The 21,958-nt window shown below is 37.9% G+C and overlaps 1 protein-coding gene across 5 annotated transcripts in view; it reads left to right on the top strand.

Annotated features, from left to right (window-relative positions):
- SCAPER (S-phase cyclin A associated protein in the ER) overlaps positions 1-21,958 on the top strand; it is a 539,898-nt gene that overhangs the window by 409,257 nt on the left and 108,683 nt on the right. The window lies entirely within an intron of this gene.

Here is a 21,958-nt window from a genome sequence, read left to right on the forward strand (position 1 = left end):
TTACCATATTGTCAAGTCCTCACCCATAACCCAATGCAGTCACTGTCCATCACTGTACTAAGATGTCACAGATCCACTATGTCCCTTCTCTGTGCTACACTGTTCTCCCCGTGACCCCCCACACCATGTGTACTGAACATAATACACCTCAATCCCCTTCTCCCTCCCTCCCCACCTGCCCTCCTCCACCCTCCCCTTTGGTAACCACTAGTCCCTTCTTGGAGTCTCTGAGTCTGCTGCCATTTTGTTCCTTAAGTTTTGCTTTGTTGTTATACTCCACAAATGAGGGAAATCATTTGGCACTTGTCTTTCCGGCCTGGCTTCTTTCACTGAGCATAATATCCTCCAGCTCCATCCATGTTGTTGCAAATGGTAGGATTTGTTTCTTATGGCTGAATAGTATTCTATTGTGTATATGTACATCTTCTTTATTTTATCCATTCATCTGCTGATGGACACTTAGGTTGCTTCCATATCTTGGCTACTGTAAATAGAGCTGTGATAAACATTGGAGTGCATATGTCTTTCTGAATCTGAGAAGTTGTATTCTTTCGGTAAATTCCGAGGAGTGGGATTCCCAGGTCAAATGGTGTTTCTATTCTTAGTTTTTTGTGGAACCTCCATATTGCTTTCCACAATGGTTGAACTAGCTTACATTCCCACCAGCAGTGTAGGAGGGTTCCCCTTTCTCCACATCCTCGCCAGCATTTGTTGTTCTTAGTCTTTTCAATGCTGGTCATCCTTATTGGTCTGAGGTGATATCTCACTGTGGTTTTAATTTACATTTCCCTGATAACTAGTGATGTGGAACATCTTTTCATGTGCCTGTTGGCCATCTGAATTTCTTCTTTGGAGAACTGTCTCTTCATATCCTCTGCACATTTTTTAATCGGGTTATTTGCTTTTTGGATGTTGAGGCCTGTGAGTTCTTCATATATTTTGGATATTAACCCCTCATCAGATATGTCATTTACAAATATATTCTCCCATACTGTAAGACGCCTTTTTGTTCTGTTGATGGTGTCCTTTGCCATACAGAAAATTTTTAGTTTGATGTAGTCCCATGAGTTCATTTTTGTTTTTGTTTCCCTTGCTTGAGCAGATGCATTCAGGAAGAAGTTGCTCATGCTTATTTTCAGGAGATGTTTGCCTATGTTGTCTTCTAAGAGCTTTATGGTTTCATGACTTACATTCAAGTCTTTGATCCATTTCGAGTTTACTTTTGTGTATGGGGTTAAACAATAATCCAGTTTCATTCTCTTGCATGTAGCTGTTGAACAGGCTGTCATTTCCCCATTGTATGTCCATGGCTCCTTTATCATATATTAATTGATCATATGTGCTTGGTTTCATATCTGGGCTCTCTAGTCTATTCCTTTGGTCTGTGGGTCTGTAATTGTGCCAGTACCAAATTGCCTTGATTACTGTGGCTTTGTAGTAGAGCTTGAAGTTGGGGAGCATAATCCCCCCAGCATTATTCTTCCTCCTCAGGATTGCTTTGGCTATTCAGGGTCTTTTGTGGTTCCATATGAATTTTAGAATTATTTTCTCTAGTTCGTTGAAGAATGCTGTTGGTATTCTGATAGGAATTGCATTGAATCCATAGATTGCTTTAGGCAGGATGGCAATTTTGACAATATTCTTCCTACCCATGAGCATGGGATGTGTTTCCATTTATCGGTATCTTCTTTAATTTCTCTCATGAGTGTCTTGTAGTTTTCAGAGTATAGGTCTTTCACTTCCTTGGTTAGGTTTATTCCTAGGTATTTTATTCTCTTTGATGCAGCTGAGAATGGAATTGTTTTCCTGATTTCTCTCTCTGTTAGTTCATTGTTAGTGTCTAGGAATGCCACAGATTTCTGTGTTTTAATTTTTCTGAATTCAGATATTAGATCTAGTAGTTTTGGGAGTGGAGTCCTTAGGGTTTTTTATGTACAATATCATGTCATCTGCAAACAGGGACAGTTTAACTTCTTCCTTGACAATCTGGATGCCTTTTATTTCTTTGTGTTGTCTGATTTCTGTGGCTAGGAACTCCAGTACTATGTTGAATAGAAGTGGGGAAAGTGGGCATCCTTGTCTTGTTCCTGATCTTAAAGGAAAAGCTTTCAACTTCTTCCTGTTAAGTATAATGTTGGCTGTGGGTTTGTTTTATATGGCCTTTATTATGTTGAGGTACTTGCCCTCTATACCCATTTTGTTGAGAGTTTATATCATGAATGGATGTTGAATTTTGTCAAATGCTTTTTCGGCATCTCTGGAGATGATCATGTGGTTTTTGTCCTTCTTTTTGTTGATGTGGTGGATGATGTTGATGGATTTTCTAATGTTGTACCATCCTTGCATCCCTGGAATAAATCGTACTTGATCATGATGGATGATGTTCTTGATGTATTTTTGAATTCAGTTTGCTAATATTTTGTTGAGTATTTTTGCATCTATGTTCATCAGGGATATTGGTCTGTAATTTTCTTTTTTTGTGGTGTCTTTGCCTCGTTTTGGTATTAGAGTGATGCTGGCCTCATAGAATGAGTTTGGAAGTATTCCCTCTTCTTTTACTCTTTTGAAAACTTTAAGAAGGATGGGTATTAGGTCTTCACTAAATGTTTGATAAAATTCAGCAGTGAGGCCATCTGGTGCAAGGGTTTTGTTCTTAGGTAGTTTTTTGATTACAGGTTCAATTTCATTGCTGGTAATTGGTCTCTTGAGATTTTCTATTTCTTTATGGGTCAGCCTTGGAAGGTTGTATTTTTCTAGAAAGTTTTCCATTTCTTCTAGGTTATCTAGTTTGTTGGCATATAATTTTTCATAGTATTCTCTAATAATTCTTTGTATTTCTGTGGTGTCCGTAGTGATTTTTCCTTTCTCATATCTGATTCTGTTTATGTGAGTAGACTCTCTTATTCTCTTGATAAGTCTGACTAGGGGTTTATCTGTTTTATTTTCTCAAAGAACCAGCTCTTGCTTTCATTGATTCTTTCTATTGTTTTATTCCTCTCGATTTTATTTATTTCTGCTTTAATCTTTATTATGTCACTCCTTCTACTGACTTAGTACCTCATTTGTTCTTCTTTTTCTAGTTTTGTTAATTGTGAGTTTAGACTGCTCATATGGGATTGTTCTTCTTTCCTGAGGTAGGCCTGTATTGCAATATACTTTTTCTTAGCACGGGCTTCACTGCATCCCATAGACTTTGTGGTGTTGAATAATTGTTGTCATTTGCCTCCATATATTGCTTGATCTCTGTTTTTATTTGGTCATTGATCCATTGGTTATTTAGGAGCATTGTTGTGAAGCCTCTATGTGTTTGTGAGATTTTTTATTTTCTTTGCATTATTTATTTCTAGTCTCATACGTTTGTGATCTGAGAAATTGGTTGGTACAATTTCAATCTTTTTTAATTTGCCAAGGTTCTTTTTGTGGCCTAGTATATGATCTGTTCTTGAAAATGTTCCATGTGCACTTGAGAAGGTAGTATATTCTGCTGCTTTTGGGTGGAGAGTTCTGTGGATTCCTGTTAGGTCCATCTGTTCTAATGTGTTGTTCAGTGCCTCTGTCTTCTTACTTTTTTTCTGCCTGGTTGATCTGTCCTTCAGAGTGAGTGGAGTGTTGAAGTGTCCTAGAATGAATGCATTGCATTCTATTTCCCCTTTTAATTCTGTTAGTATTTGTTTCACATATGTAGGTGATCCTGTGTTTTTTGCAGAGATATTTATAATGGTTTTATCTTCTTTTTGGAATGACCCCTTTATCATTATGTAATGCCCTTCTTTGCTTCTTGTGACTTTTTTTGTTTTGAAGAATATTTTGTCTGATACAAGTACTGCAACTACTGCTTTTTCTCCCTATTAGTTGCATGAAATATCTTTTTCCATCCCTTCACTCTTAGTCTGTGTATATCTTTGGGTTTAAAGTGAGTCTGTTGTAGGCAGCATATAGATGGGTCTTGTGTATTTATCCATTCAGTGACTCTATGTCTTTTGATTGGTGCATTCAGTCCGTTTACATTTAGGGTGATTATCAATAGGTATGTACTTATTGCCTTTGCAGCCTTTAGATTCATGGTTACCAAAGGTTCTAGGGTCACTTCCTTACTATCTGAGTCTAACTTAACTCACTTAATATGGAATTATAAATACAATCTAAAGGTTCTTTTTTCCTCCTTTTTCTTCCTCCTCCATTCTTCATATATTAGGTATCATATTCTGTACTCTTTGTCTATCCCTTGATTGACTTTGGGGTTAGTTAATTTAATTTTGCATTTGCTTAGTAATTAGCTGTTCTACTTTCTTTACTGTGGTTTCATGACCTCTGATGACAGCTTTAAACCTTAGGAACACTTCCATCTATAGCAGTGCCTCCAATATACACTGTAGGGATGGTTTGTAGAAGGTAAATTCTCTCAGCTTTAGCTTATTTGTTAATTGTTTAATCCCTTCTTCAAATTTAAATGATAACCTTGCCAGATAAAGTATTCTTGGTTCGAGGCCCTTCTGCTTCATGGCATTAAATATATCATGCCACTCCCTTCTGGCCTGTAAGGTTTCTGCTGAGATGTCTGATGACAGCCTGATGGGCTTTCCTTTGTATGTGATCTTATTTCTCTTCTGGCTGCTTTTAATAGTTTGACCTTATCCTTGACCTTTGCCATTTTAATTCCTATATGTCTTGGTGTTGTCTTCCTTGGGTCCCTTGTGTTGGGAGATCTGTGCACCTCCATGGCCTGAGAGACTAACTCCTTCCCCAGATTGGGGAACTTTTCAGCAATTACCTCCTCAAAGACACTTTGTATCCCTGTTTCTCTCTCTTCTTCTTCCGGTACTCCTGTAATGCGAATATTGTTCTGTTTGGATTGGTCACACAGTTCTCTCAATATTCTTTCATTCTTAGAGATCCTTTTTTCTCTCTGTACCTCAGCTTCTTTGTACTCCTCTTCTCTAGTTTCTCTTTCATTTATCATCTCCTCCACCGTATCTAATCTGCTTTTAATACCCTCCTCTGTGCTCTTCAATGATTGGATCTCTGACTGGAATTCATTCCTGAGTTCTTGAATGTTTTTCTGTACCTCCATGCGCATGTTAATGATTTTATTTTGAAATCCCTTTCAGGAAGATTCATGAGGTCCATGTCATTCGAATCTTTCTCAGGTGTTGTATTTCTGATTTTACTCTGAACCAGGTTCCTTTGTCATTTCATATTTGTATGTGATGCCCTCTAGTGCCCGGAAGCTCTACTCTCTGGAGCTGCTCAACCCCTGAAGCAATGTCGGGTGTCACAGGAGAGTGGTATTGGAGCCAGCAGGTAGGACAGAGCTGTTTCCTGCTTCCCGGCTGCTATGCCTGTCTCCACTGCTAGAACCAGTGGGCTGAGCACACAGGTATAAACCTCTATGCTTTGTGTTTGTAGTTGCTGTTAGACAGGTCTTCCCTCTGGCTGGCCTAATTTACCTGTTTGCGAGCCGTGTGGGAGTAGCTGGGAGAAAGGCACAGTAGGCTGTGTATCACGGAGGAGGTCCTTGGAGCTGTGTAGCCAGCCAGGGAGCTGGAGCACCTGAAGATCGTGAAAGCTCCCAACCTGCTGGGCAGAGTGCACGTGTACAATTTTGTCTACGTGTCCTTTCTCCTGAGCAGCAAGCTCTGTGCAGTCCTTGCCCCTTTAGCAGCCCTCTCCCTGTTAGGAAGCCTCTCACACTGCCTCCCTTTCTTTTGTCCCAGAGCAGCTGGATATGGATCCCTGCTTTCCACAAGTGGCTGGATCTCAGTCTCTTCAGGAATTCTGCCTGTCTTAGCTTTCCAACCCCCTTATCATGAGAGTACCATGCAAGCACCATGAAATGTAGGTTTGTTCTCCCAGAGCAGATCTCCGGAGCTAGGTATTCAGCAGTCCCAGGCCTTCACTCCCTCCCTGCTCCATTTCTCTTCCGCCCGTGAGATGGGGTGGGGGAAGGGTTTGGGTCCTGCCCAGCCACGGCTTTGGTACGTTACCCTGTTCTGTGAGGTTTATTCCTTTCTCCAGGTGTATGCAGTCTGGCACAGTCCTCTTTCCTGTTGCTCTTTCAGGATTAGTTGTATTAATTGTATTTTGTATTATATGCAGTTTTAGGAGGAGCCCTGTCTGTCTCACCTCTCATGCCGCTATCTTTAACCCGTTCTCCCACATTTAATTATTACATGATTATCTACACCTCAAGCGATCATGAAATGGTCTTATGCTTGGCTCCAGCCTTTCCAGCCACAGTCGAGAAGCAGTCCAATCCACCCAGGGACTTGATGTGAGACATACATGTCCGTGTCTCCAGAGGCAGGTGTGTGTATTTTCCTTTATTAGAGATCTTTAGTTCTTTGTAAAGCTTTGAGTTACCATCTAGTGTCCTTTCATGTGAGCCTGAAGGATTTCCTTTAGCATTTCTTATAGGGCAGGTCTATAAGCAATGGACTTCTTCAGTTCTGGATGCCCAAGTTGAGGTAGCCAGTATGGGTGAGTTCTGAGAAGAGCTCTTTTTCCTGGCTTGAGACAGCTGCCTTCTCAATGTGTCCTCACATGGCAGAGCGATTGTTGCATTGTTTTGGGACAAACTGAAATGTAAGATGCCTATCATCCCCACAGTGAAGATTGGATGATCAGGCAGCATTCCTAGCATGTCTTGAAGATGCCTGTCTTGAGCTAAGATTCACTATTCCTGGATTTGGCTCTCCTGCTGTCCCCACCCACCCCAAGTGTTCTACCATCACAGGAGAAATCTGGAGGCAGGAAAGGCAGTGCACTTGAGACTAGTCACCACAGAGCCAGTGGGAGAAGTTTTCCTCTTTGTTCACAGCTCCCACTGACCCAAATGTCCCCATGTACACTGCGAAAATGTCGAAATGCATAATCTCTTGTAAAATATTCCACATCATTCTTCTATCCCCAAATTTCTTGCTAAGAAGCCATTTTCTTATTAACCAAGACTTACTTATCAAATTGTACTCATTTAACATTTTCTAATTTTATCAATAAAATAACAGTTACAACGGTTTCTGTATATGCAAGACTACAGGACTTCTTACAAATATTTTTTCTGTGTCAAATACTGTTTCTCTGTAGTTTTATTCAACACATTATTCTGATCAGTACTATACATACAAAATCTATTTGGAGCAGTAGATCCAATGCACAGTACTAAAATGAGACTGCATTAGAAAATTCTATCCCTTACCACAATTAATAAGTTTGTACACATAATAAGAAATAGTCTTTCTGTTAACAGTCTACAGGCACTCATGGTTTTACAATTTGAAATTCGTTGGTTCAATAATGTACAGTACAGTCTACTTTCTATAGGGATGACCTAAGAGATAGATCTGATATCATTTGTGTTTGCAAATATGAGCTGATTTTACCTGTTTTATGTTTTAAAGATTATTAAGTTTCCACATGTTTTATAAGTTGGGTGAGAAAGAGAGTATTCATTCATTCTGTCAGTTGGTATATATTTTTGAGTTCTTGCTGTGGACCAGGAAGTGTTTAAGTTCTTTGGGTACATCATAGAATAAAAGTTAGTAAATGTGCAGAAGATGTGAATTGATATTTCACCAAAGAAGATAGACATATGGCAAATATACATATGAAAAGATGCTTATCATCATTAGGAAACAAAACCATAATAAGATGCTTCATTACATCTATTAAAATTGCTCAATAAAACAAAATTGATACTATCAAGTACGGGTGAGCTGTCAGAGTAATTAGAACTTTCTCCTGGTGGGAATGAAAAATGATGCAGCCACTTTGGAAAACAGTAAGTTTCTCATGAAGTTAAACATATTCCTACTATTTGTCCCAGACATCCCACTCCTAGATAGTTACCCCAACGAAATTTTAGAAATATGTTCTCACCAAAACTTGTAAATGAATGTTTGTAGCATCTTGATTCATAATTGCCCCAAACTGGAAACAGCCCAAATATTCTTCCACTGGTGAATGAATAAGCAATCCATAAGCATAGAAACTATATATGCAATGGATTACTGCTCAGAAATAAAAAAGTAACAGATTAATACATTTAACAACATGGATGGATCTCAAATGCATTAGGCTAAGTGAAAGAAGCCAAACTCAAAGGGCTGCATAAGGAATGTTTCCATTTACACGACATTCTGAAAAAGGCAAAACTTTAAAAATAGAAAAGTGATATGTGATTGTCAGGGGTTGGGAGGGAAGTTGACTAAAAAGGGGCTTCCAAAGGAAATTTGGGGAGGTTAGGACTCTATATCTTTATTGTGGTGTTGGTTTCACTACTTCAATGCATTTATCAAATCTCTGTACACTAAAGAGTATGACTGTTAACTTTGTATACCTTGTACTTCAATTTTTTTAATGTGCACATGATTTATAAGGGAAAGAAAACTTACCAGACTTTCAAAGGCAATACTTCATTTCAGAAGAAAACGGACTACCATTTTTAATGTACTCTAGAAAAAAGATATATGCCAAGGACTTTATATCCAGCAAAATTGACCTTCCTTTATAAAGGCACAAGACACACTGTTAATTAACATGCACTAACTCAAGAAATACTATTCCCACACAAGACCTTCCTAAGGAATCTAATAGAAAGAACAAACTTCAGAAAAGCAAATGACTACAGACAAATTGACATACAGTCTGGTAGTGAGCATTAAATATATAATTATAACACTAAAACTAAAGAAGACTAAGAGGGAGAATATAGTATGAAATAACTAAATTCTGACACTGTAAATAGGACCTCACTGGAGGTGAGGAATGGGTATGGTATATGTCAAATATTTCGAACTGTTTTTACTAACCATAAGTGGTGGTACTGTTTATTTTGTTATTCTGAAGCTTTTGTGTGTTGTAATGTGATATAAAGCAAATGAGTAATTACAGGTATTCTGTCAACCTTGGTGTCCTTGAGGACCAGGATTCTCAGTGTCAGAGAAGGCAAAGTGAGTGGTGATACAGAAGAGTTTAAAGAAAAAAAACCCCTTAGTCCTGAATTTGAATCTGAGTTATCAGTATTAAATTTGCAAGAAATATTATCTTTAAGTAGGTTGTGGGGTTCATTCATTCCACCTCTATTCATTCCAGTCAGTGTTTAAAAAGTGCAACAGTGGAAAATGTGGTTAACTGATATGTTAATATATTCCACAGTTGTACATTCTTGTATATCCTGCTTGAAACAAGCAAGGCAGTTGTCCCTTCATTAGACATCTGTGCTCAGCCAACTCCATGCTATATTCTGTGAGGACTCTCCAAAAAATGCTCAGTCAGGAAAGGACCTTGCACGGAAGTAACAGGGTAGCTGTGTGATAGAATAGAGTTCCCTGTGATTTGGCATGAGTCTCTCAGTTTTCAGTGTCACACATTGGCACATGCAGCTTTTAGGTGGGCACCCCTGCAGAACCAAGCCTACATCACAAGCCCCACTCTGCTGAGGAGGCCATTCATTTTGTGGGTCCAGTTAGGGTATTAGAATTCTAACTGCAGTTAGATTTCCCTAGTTTCAGAGGCATCTTTTTAAATAATACCTAAAGAAGTTATTTTCAGTTAGAGCTTTTTAAAAATAAAACAATTTGAGAATGAAAACTTATATAAACTATGTACCATTTATTAAATGCTTAATGCAAACCAAAAGTATTTGGTAAATTATAATATATATTGGGCTCTAGTTTTAACATTCATTTTCCCTTCCCAAAAGAACTGATATCATTCCAGGTCTGTATGTACTGGTTCAACCTAGATAATCTTGCCTCAAACTACTTCCTTATCATTTGCTAACCATCCTCTGTTTTGTGAGGATCTGTCCCTTTTCTATACTTACCCACCTCAAGTCAATCCCTTTTTTATGAGGGCTGAAACAGTAATTGACGAAAATTCCAATTTTTTCTTCAAAGCTCTATTGATGTGTCTCGTATTTGCTGTCTACTTGGCACAGAATTTTGCTTTGCTGAAACTTGCAGCCATTCACTCTCCCATATACTGTTTATCATTTATTAAATGCTTAATGCAAACCAAAAATATTTGGTAAATTATAAAATGTATTGGGGGTGTGGTTTTAAAATGCCCATGGCAATTGTTTTACAGTGTCTACCGTCTGGACTCAGGTATAATACAGTGGATTTGGGTGAACAGTGTTTTCTGAAACATCTTAACCACTGCATACTGCATAAGGATATAAACTATGTACTACCTAAGTTCTATTTTGAAATCCTCTTAGGCTATAACTCCTGGGGCTTTTCTGCTTAACTATCTCATAATGTCTTAGGCACTACTCTAATGACTGAAGTGTACTATACTCATATTCAATTACTGTCCTTTTGTATAATAATATGTTCCTACACTGATTGCCATCATACCCAGTTTTATGATGTCCTTTCTGTCCTCTGTTTTTCAGAGGAAACATTTTCAGTGAGACGACTTACTGACACAAGGTTCACTCATATTGTCGTGATTATTTGGAGCAGAAATCCTTTATCTCAACCCAACCACTGTGTACTTTTGACAGAGTAGACAGTAAGATTTTAATGTCTTCTCAGAAGATACTTTTAAAATCTGGGGCTTTCTGTTTGATGTTAAAAAATGCTTCTAGTCATTTGAGTTTTAAATTACAGGGAAAGCTGTTTGGGCAGACCACCCAGGCTGGGTTCAAAGAAATGATCTTTCTAAGACAGGTGCTCTTCAAATAGAGGTGGTCATTCAAACAAGTTTTACTGAGTGGACAAGTTTTTCCTGAGAGTTTTTGGTCATCCCTTCCCCTCCTCCCACCATTTTTTCTCATCAGAAAGTTTCTTTGTGGAAAGTTCTTGGGAGAGTTTTGGAGTGTAAGATTATATAGATGTACATCCCATCTATAATAATGATTTATATATGATATAAATCATTATTATAATGATTTATAATGATAAATCAATTTATAATGATAAAATTATACTTAATCAGTAAATGCATCTTCTTTAATGGAAAGCACCGAGGATATTAGGACAAAAATCCCATACCATGTGTTGTTTGCCTTTTTTACATGTATGTTTATGTCTTACGATATCCCACAAAAGATTTTAGACTAGTTGTAGGAATTTTATTGAATAAAACACAAAAATAGAATGTAAAAATCAAGGCCATAAAATTATAGATCAAACCAAAGGGAAAATAAGATACAGATGATAGAGCTATAAGGTTCTGTGAGGAACCTTATATTCATTATATTATACTCATTCTGAATGTAATAACTTCATTGTTTTAAGCCTTTAGGGATCTACAATTATATATATTAATCCTACGATAAAGCTGTAGTACACAAAACAATGTGATACTGACACAATTCTTAACAAAATTATCAATTAGACTAGGAAACCAGGGAATATACCCTATGTATAGTTATGATAACAGTGGCATTTCAAACCAGCAGAGAGAAGATGGGTTATTCAATAACCCCACTGGTGGTGGCCTGGGGTGGGTGGGGAGCGGAGTGCAGGATAAATTTAAGCTTTGCTTCACACCACACACCAAAATTAATTCTAAATGAATTAATAGTAAATCATAAAACCATAAAATTACCACACATAGTGATAATTTAAGAAAAAATAAATACAAATGGCTAAATAAAAATGTATAGTAACCTTATCTCATTATGAAGAAGAACTTTTTAAAGGATAAAAGGAAGGGAATAAAAAGTAAAACAACAAATAAAAATTATTAGACTGCATAAGCCTGTTTAGTTTTGATACATAAAAAATACCTTAAAAATAAGAAGTAAAATGAAAGGCAGTAGGTATACTGAAAAAAATATTAACATATATTAATCCTTTGCTGTATTTTTAATGAGAAAATCTTTTGAAATAATTAAGGGAAAGATAAAAAACAATAAAAATTTTAAATAGAAGAGCACAATAATTAACAGAAAGATTAGTGTAAATGGCAACTTTATTTTGGAAAAAAAGGTAAATCCCTACTTTGTATCTTATCCCACAATCAATTTTATAGTGTGGATTTATATGTAAAATCTGTGGAAGTGCCAGAAGTAAATATAAAAGATGATTTTTCTTATCTTAAAGTGGGAAGGTCATTCAAAGTTTGACACAAAGTTTCCTTTACTAAAGGAAAGTTTGACAGGTTTTATCACAAAAAAATGAAAACATTCTTTATGACAAAAAAATTCATCTAAATTTTGCAAACTGAAAAATTAACTTGCGACACTTGATCAAAAGTGAACATCCTTATTATCAGTAAAGAGCCTTATAAATCAGTAAGAAAAAGACACCCCAAACTCCAGGCTTTTGAACGTTGGAGGCAGCTGCGTCTACTATCCGGAGTCACAGTGTGAGTTCAAACTGGTATATACTGTTCCTGTGGTTTTTATGACAAATCAGCTTGGTGCTGTGGGATTTGGGTTTTAGCTCTGGCAATGTAACATCTGTACCTATGATTTCTCAGTTCTGTGATAACACCCCGTAGCCTGTCAACTAATTTCCTTTGTTTAAATCAACCAGAGCCTTCTTCCAGTGGCTTGTAACAAAGAACTCTGACTGTTAAAACAGTATTATTTATAACACTGAAAATTGACACAACAATAGTAAGGGGTTGATTCAAGTAAAATTTTGTATCCCTAGATTGACATTGTTCAGCTTTTTAAAATCATTCACTATTTCTCAGTTTAAGGATTTTAATCAGAAAAGGAATTTAGAGTAAGCCATTAGATGCTTACAGAATTGTTGGAAGAAGTTGTAGGCATTTGGATTGATTCCAAAACAATGCAGGCATGTCCCCTTTGGGTGCTGCATTCTGAGACCAGCACCAGTCAGGAAGGAAATGAGTTCACGCCGCACACAACTGTCTCTCGCACCCAGAGAACCACAGAATGGGTACCTGAAGCTGCAGATCAGAGATCAGGAAATCAAGGGACCAGAGTTACCCCCCTGGTGCTTGGCACTCAGAAACTGGAAAATGGAACCTGGAATGGTGCTGCAGGAAAGCCTGACATTTCCAAGTATTGCTTAATAGCAACAGCTGAGAGCCGCAGGAAAGTGGCCTTGACTCACTTCAACCTCCAAGTCTTGTAAGATATCATTTGTGTAGGGGAAAAATAAATCCTTGCATATGCATAGACTATCTCTGGAAGGATATGAAAATTAGTAACCAAGGTGATTTCCATGTATATATGTACGTGTATGTATGTATAAACCTATACATACATGAATACATACACAAATATATGTACACACACTTTTTTCTGCATCCTGTACTATGGTTGCCATTCCTATTCAGAAAGTTACCAGGTTAAATTTTAATTGTATCAAGGCTCAGTACTTTTTACCTTACACTGTTGGAGAACACATACCCAGGGCTCTGGGGGGCCCTTCAGGCCCTCTGAGAGGAGGAGTATAGTAGGGCCTTGGGTTCCCCACATCTGCTTCAGTCCACGGAGTTCTGGTTTCATCTGTTCTGTGGTTTGAGTATCTGAGTAAGATTTTTTTTTTGGTATCATTAATCTACAATTACACGAGGAATATTATGTTCACTAGGCTCCCCACTTTACCAAGCCCCCCCCCCACATACCCCATTACAGTCACTGTCCATCAGTGTAGTAAGATGCTGTAGAGTCACTACTTGTCTTCTCTGTGTTGCACAGCCCTCCCCATGCCCCCCCCACATTATACATGCTAATCGTAAGGCCCACTTTCTTTTTCCCCCCCTCTTATCCCTCCCTTCCTACCCGTCCTCCCAGGTCCCTTTCCCTTTGGTAACTGTTACTCCATTCTTGGGTTCTGTGAGTCTGCTGCTGTTTTGTTCCTTCAGTTTTTCCTTTGTTCTTATACTCCACATATGAGTGAAATCATTTGGTATTTCTCTTTCTCTGCCTGGCTTGTTTCACTAAGCATAATACCCTCTAGCTCCATCCATGCTGTTGCAAATGGTAGGATTTGTTTTCTTCTTTTGGCTGAGTAATATTCCATTGTGTATGTGTACCACATCTTTATCCATTCATCTACTGATGGACACTTGGGTTGCTTCCACGTCTTGGCTATTGTGAGTAGTGCTGCAATAAACATAGGGGTGCATCTGTCTTTTTCAAACTGGGCTCCTGTATTCTTAGGATAAATTCCTAGAAGTGGAATTCCTGGGTCAAATGGTATTTCTATTTTGAACATTTTGAGGAACCTCCATACTGCTTTCCACAATGGTTGAACTAATTTACATTCCCACCAGCAGTGTAGGAGGGTTCCCCTTTCTCCACAACCTCGCCAACATTTGTTGTTGTTTGTCTTTTGGATGGTGGTGATCCTTACTGGTGTGAGTAAGATTTTGAAAACTTTTAAGCTTCTGGATAAGAAAGTACTCCTTTTTAAGAAGTGAGGTCCAGTGCTACATGAGAATACTAAATATCATGGAGAAATATTCATTATATTTGTTAAACAAATATATATTTATAAGAATAGGAAAAAAAGACTAGAAGTTCAGAAACATGGTACTGTGAGACGTGAGAGAGACCTCCTCCTAAAACCACATATAATATGAAAATATAATTAATACAACTAATCCTGAAAGAGCAACAGGAAGGAAGGCTGCACCAGACTGCACACACCTGGAGAAAACAGCAGACCTCACGGAACAGGGTAACATACCAAAGCTGTAAACCAGCACAACCCAAGCTCTTCCCCCACCCCAGATCATAGGAGGGAGGAAGAGAAACAGAGCAGCAAGTGAGTGGAGGCCTGGGACTGCTGAACACATAGCCCTGGAGATCTGCTCTGGGAGCACAAACCTACATTGCATGGGGCTCTGGTGATTAGTGGGGTTGGAAAGCTAAGACAGGCGGAATACCTGAAGAGACGGAGATTCCAGCTGCTTGTGAAAAACAGGAATTCATATACAGCTGAGCTCGGCAGGCAGTCTGAGAGACTTCCTAACAGTAAGAGGGCTCCTAAAAAGCCATGAATTGCACAGAGCTTACTGCTCAGGAGAAAGGACAAGTAGACAAAATTGTCCAGGTGCACTCTGCCCAGCAGTTGGGAACTTAAACAATCTTCAGGCACTCCATTCCCCTGGCTGACTATGCAGCTCAAAGACCCCCACCATGATACACACCCTGCTGTTTCTTCCTCCCGGCTAGCCTGCACCTTCCACTCAAACCGGCAGTCCCTGCTCTGGTGTCAGGACAGCCAGAGGGACGCCCCGCCTATGGCAGCTACAAACACAAAGCACAGAGGCTTACACCTGTGTGTTTGGCCAACTTGTTCTGGCAGTGGGGACAGCATAGTAGCTGGGAAGCAGAAACTAGCTATTTCCTCCCCCCAGGCACCAGCAACACTCCACTGCAATCCCCAGTATCGCTCCAGGGGCTGAGTAGCTCCAGAGAGTAGAGCTTATAAGCACTAGAGGGTGCCACATACAAATATGAAATGTCAAAGGAACCTGGCTCAAAGCAAAATCTCAACACCAGAGAAAGGACTGAGACGAGACTGAATTAATAAATCTTCCAGAAAGAGATTTCAAAATAAAAATCATTAACATGCTCATGGAGGTACAGAAAAATATTCAAGAACTCAGAAGCAAGTTTAGGATGGAGACACAATCATTGAAGAGCACAATGGAGCATATTAAAAGCACATTAGATGGGGAGGAGTAGATAGTAAATGAAATAGAAATTACAGAAGAGGTACAAAGAAGCTGAGGCACAGAGAGAAAAAAAGGATCTCTGAATGAAAGAATACTGAGAGAACTGTGTGACCAATCCAAATGGAACAATATTTGTATTATAGGAATAACAGTAGAAGAAGAGAGAGAAAAAGAGATAGAAAGTGTCTTTGAGGAAGTAATTGCTGAAACCTTCCCAATCTGGGGAAGGAGAGAGTGTCTCAGGTCATGTAGGTGAACAGATCTCCCAACGCAATAGATCCAAGGAGGACAACACCAAGATAAATAATAATTAAAATGGCAAGATCAAGGGTAAAGACAGACTATTAAAAGCAGCCAGAGAGAGAAATAAGGTCACATACAAAGGAAAACCCATCAGGCCATCATCAGACTTCTCAGCAGAAACCTTACAGGCCAGAAGGGAGTGGCATGATGTATTTAATGCAATGAAGCAGAAGGGTCTGGAACCAAGAATACTTTAACTGGCAAGATTATCATTTAAATTTGAAGGAGGGATTAAACAATTTCTAGATAAGCAAAAGCTGAGAGAATTTAGCTCCCACATATCGTCTGCATAGTGTATTCTAGAGGGACTGCTATAGATGGAAATGGTCCTAAGGTTAAATACATGTCACCAGAGGTAATCAAAAAGGATAGACAAAGAGTACAGAATATAATATCTAGTATATAAAGAATGGAGGAGGAAGAAAAAGGAGGGGAAAAAAAGAACCTTTAGTTTGTGTTTGTAATAGCATACTGAGTGAGTTAATTTAGACTCTTAGATAGTAAGGAAGTGACCCTAGAACCTTTGGTAACTACGAATCTAAAGCATGCAATGGCAATAAGTACATACCTATTGATAAATATCACCCTAAATATAAATGGACTGAATGCACCAATCTAAAGACACAGGGTCACTGAATGGATAAAAAAACAAGACCCAACTATATGGTGCCTACAAAAGACTCACTTCAAACGCAAAGACATACACAGACTAATAGTGAATGGACGGGAATAGATATTTTATGCAACTAATAGGGAAAACAGAGCAGGTGTTGCAGTACTGGCATCAGATAAAATAGACTTTAAAACAAAGAAAGTCACAAGAGACAAAGATAGACATTACATAATGATAAAGGGTTCAATCCAACAAGAGGATATAACCATTATAAATATTCATGCAATACAGGAACACCCACATATGTGAAACAAATAGTAACAGAATTAAAAGGGGAAATAGAATGCAATGCATTCATTCTAGGAGACTTCAATACTCCACTCACTCCAAAGGACAGATCAACCAGACAGAAAATAAGAAAGGAGACAGAGGCACTGAACAACACATTCGAAAAGATGGACCTAAGAGACATCTACAGAACTGTCCACCCAAAATCAGCAGGATACACATTCTTCTCAAATGTACATGGAACATTTTGAAGAATAGATCATATACTAGGCCACAAAAAGAGTATCAGTATATTCAAAAAGATTGAAGTTGCACCAAACAACTTCTCAGACTACAAAGATATGAAACTAGAAATAAATTATGCAAAGAAAAAGATAAAGCCTACAAACACATGGAGGCTTAATAACATGCTCCTAAATAACCAATGGATCAATGACCAAATAAAAACAGAGATCAAGCAATACATAGACACAAATGACAATAATGGTTCAATAATGCAAAATTGGTGAAACACAGCAAAGGAGGTGCTAAGATAGAAGTGTATTGCAAAATAGACCTACCTCAGGAAAAAAGAACAGTCCCATATGAGCAGTCTAAAATCACAATTAATGAAACTAGGAAAAGAAGAACAAATGAGGCCCAAAGTCAGTAGAAGGAGGGACATAATAAAGATTAGAGCAGAAATAATCTAAAATCAAGAAGAATAAAACAATAGAAAGAGTCAATGAAAGCAGGAGATGGTGCTTCAATAAAATAAAATAGATAAACCCCTAGCCAGACTTACCAAGAAAAAAAGTGTCTTCACACATAAACAGAATCAGAAATCAGAAGGAAAAATCACGATGGATACCACAGAAATACAAAGAATTATTAGAGAATACTATGAAAAATTACATGCCAACAAACTGGAAAACCTAGAAGAAATGGTCAACTTTCTAGAAAAATACAACCTTCCAAGGCTGACCCAGAAAGAAACAGAAAATCTGAACAGACCTGTACCTGCAATGAAATTAAACTGGTAATAAAAAACCTACCTAAGAATAAAATCCCAGACCAGATGGCTTCAGTGTTGAATTTTATCAAACATTTATGAAGATATAATACCCATCCTCCTTAAAGTTTTCCAAAAAGTAGAGGAAGGAATACTTCCAAACTCATTCTATGCATAGAGCATAACCCTTATACTAAAATGAGGCAAAGACACCACAAAAAATAGAAAATTACAGACCAATATCCCTGATGAACATAGATGCAAAAATACTCAACAAAATATTAGCAAACAGAATTCAAAAATACATCAAGAACATCATCCATCATGATCAAGTACGATTTATTCCAGGGATGCAAGGATGGTACAACATTAGAAAATCCATCAACATCATCCACCACATCAACAAAAAGAAGGACAAAAACCACATGATCATCTCCAGAGATGCCGAAAAAGCATTTGACAAAATTCAACATCCATTCATGATATAAACTCTCAACAAAATGTAGAGGTGTAGAGGGCAAGTACCTCAACATAATAAAGGCCATATAAGACAAACCCACAGCCAACATTATACTTAACAGGGAGAAGCTGAAAGCTTTTCGTTTAAGATTGGGAACAAGACGAATATGCCTACTTTCTCCACTTTTATTTAACATAGTCCTGGAGTTCCTGGCCATGGCAATCAGATAACAAAAAGAAATAAAACAGGATCCAGATTGGTAAAGAAGGTAAACTGTCCCTATTTGCAGAAGACATGATTTTGTACATAAAATGCCCTAAAGAATCCACTCCAAAACCACTATATCTAATATCTCAGTTCATCAATGTTCAGGATACAAAATTAATGCACAGAAATCTGTTGCACTCCTATACACTAATGATGAAGTAACAGAAAGAGAAATCCCGAAAACAATTCCATTCACAATTGCATCAGAAAGAATAAAATACCTGGGAATAAATCTAACCAAGGAAGTGAGAGACCTGTACACTGAAAACTACAGGACGCTCATGAGAGAACTTAAAGAAGATACCAAATAGAAACACATCCCATGCTTATGGATAGGAAGAATTAATATTGTCAAAATGGCCATCCTGCATAAAGCAGTCTACAGATTCAGTGTATTCCCAGTCAAAATACCAACACATTCTTCAATGAACTAGAAAAAATAATTCTAAAATTCATATGGAACCACAGAACACCCTGAACAGCCAAAGCAATCCTGAGAAGGAAGAATAAAGTAGGGGGGATCTCGCTTCCCAACTTAAAGCTCTACTATAAAGCCACAGTAATGAAGACAATTTGGTACTGGCACAAGAACAGAGCCACAGACCAGTGGAACAGACTATAGAGCCCAGATATAAACCCAAGTATATATGGTCAATTAATAGACGATAAAGGAGCCACGGACATACAATGGGGGAAATGACGGCCTCTTCAACAGATGGTGCTGGCAAAACTGGACGGCTACATGCAAAAGAATGAAACTGGATTATTGTTTAATCCCATACACAAAAGTAAATTCGAAATGCATCAAAGACTTAATTGTAAGTCAGGAAACCATAAAACTGTTAGAAGATAACAGAGGCAAAAATCTCCTGAATATAAACATGGGCAACTTTTTTCTGAATGCATCTCCTCAAGCAAGGGAAACAAAAGCAAAAATAAATACATGGGACTACATCAAACTCATAAGCTTCTATAGTGCCAAAGACACCATCAACAGAACAAAAAGGCATCCTACAGTATTTGAGAATATATTTGTGAATGACATATCTGACAAAGGGTTAACATCCAAAGTTTATAAAGAACTCACAAGCCTCAACACCCAAAAAGCAAATAACCCGATTAAAAAATGGGTGGAGGATCTGAACAGACAATTCTCCAAAGAAGAAATTCAGATGGCCAACAGGCACATGAAAAGATGCTTCACATCACTAATTATCAGGGAAATGCAAACACAAACTGCAATGAGATATCACCTCACATGAGTTAGGATGGCCCATATCGAAAAGACTAAGAACAACAAATGCTGGCGAGGATGTGGAGAAAGGGGAACTCTCCTCCACTGCTGGTGAGAATGTAAGCTAGTTCAACCATTGTGGAAAGCAATATGAAAGTTCTTCAAAATACTAAAAATAAAAATACCATTTGACCTGGGTATTGCACTCATAGGAATTTACCCAAAAACTATAATTTCTCAGTTTCAAAAAGACATATGCACCCTGATGTTTATTGCAGCACTATTTACAATAGCTAAGATATGGAAGCAACCTAAGTGTTCACCACTATATGAATGGATAAAGAAGATGTACATATACACAATGGAATAGTATTCAGCCATTAGAAAGAAACAAATTCTGCAATTTGCAACAAGATGAATGGAGCTGGAGGATATTATGCTCAGTGAAATAAGCCAGGCGGAGAAAGACAAGTAACAAATGATTTCCCTCATTTGTCGAATATAACAATGAATCAAAACTGAAGGACCAAAACAACAACAGACTCACAGACTCCAAGAAGGGACTAGCAGTTACCAAAGGGGAGGGGTGGGGGAGGGTGGGTGGGGAGGGAGGGAGAAGTGGATTTGGGGTGTTATATATGATTTACACACATGGTGCAGGGGGGATCAGGAAGAAGACAGTGTAGCACAGAGAAGGCAAATAGTGACTCTGTGGCATCTTGCTACACTGATGGGCCTGGACTGCAGTGGGGTATGGGGAGTCACGATAATGGGGGTGAATGTAGTAACCACATTGTTTGTTCATGTGAAATCTTGATAAGAGTGTATATCAATAATACCTTTATAAAAAATAGAATGATAAAAGAAAAAAATTTGAACTGCAAGTTCAAATACCAAATTATCTCTTGATAGTTTTTTATTATTTGTCCTTCTCTTCCCAAAACTTATTACACTTTTCTTTTAAATTATCTGTTATCATAAATGCATGTTATTTTTTAAATTATAAGGAAAATTTTGCAAAATCTAGATACATTATCTAATAAATGAATTGTGCAGATTTTCTAGGTAGAGCCTCTGACCCACATGTGTTGTAAGTGGGACACATGTGGGCCGCGGTTTTCCTGTACAGTACTCAGAGACTGAGCGGCCACCCAGAGCGGGGCCTCCTCTGGCCTCCCTGTGGCATAGAGTCCTTTCATAATTCCTGCCAGTATTCCTTGAAAAAATTCGGGAAGCAGTGTGCTTAATGTCCTGGAAATAATAGCTTCTACTGCATGCCTTAATTGGATTCAGTTTTTTACTTGTGCCTTATTCATTACCAGAATAATAAGATTAATAACCCTTCTAAAGGCTATCATTTATTAAGTATTAAACTATGCTATGGGCCAGGCACTGTGCTAAGTACTCTACATGTGTTATCTCATTTAATTCTTATGATAACCAAGTGAAGCTTAGATATTTCTATCCCAGTTTTACAGGTGAGAAAATGGATGATGAAATGTTAAATTACTAGTTTGCTAACTTCTAAAATGGCAGAACTGGGATTCTAACCTAGGTATATCTTATTCCAGTGTCTCTACTCATAACCAGTATATCCTGTTGTGCCCAGTTTTCAGGAACCTATCAGTTATGTGAAGCAAGTTGTAACTATATCAGATAAACAGATGATTACATATACAACAGTGGTTCATCTCACCATCTCTTTCCCACTAGAGCCTCAGCTCCGTGAGGACAGCTTGTCTGTCTTGTCTGCCTAGCACAGGAGATGAATGAATATAGAAACACAACAGTTCAAAATCTTTGAGACTCAGCAACAGCAATTCTAAGAGGGAAGTTTATAGCAATACAGGCCTACTTCAAGAAGCAAGAAAAATCTCAAACCGTCTGTCCTTATACCTAAAGGAATTAGAAAAAGAAAACAAAAAAGCCCAAATTTAGTAGAAGGAAAGAAATAATAAGGATCAGAGCACAGGTAAATGAAATAGAGCCTAAAAAAACAGGAGAAAAAAATGAGTGAAACTAAGAGCTGCTTCTTTGAAAAGATCAAGAAAATTGGTAAACTTACAGCCAGACTCATCAAGAAAATGAAAAAGAAGTTACACCCAACACCATAGAAATACAAGAGATAATAAATTTGTTGTTCCAAAAGCTTTTTGAACAATGGCATATATTTTTTTTAATCCCTAA

This window comes from Manis pentadactyla, chromosome 11 (assembly GCF_030020395.1).
Source record: "Manis pentadactyla isolate mManPen7 chromosome 11, mManPen7.hap1, whole genome shotgun sequence".
Taxonomy (NCBI): Eukaryota; Metazoa; Chordata; class Mammalia; order Pholidota; family Manidae; genus Manis; species Manis pentadactyla.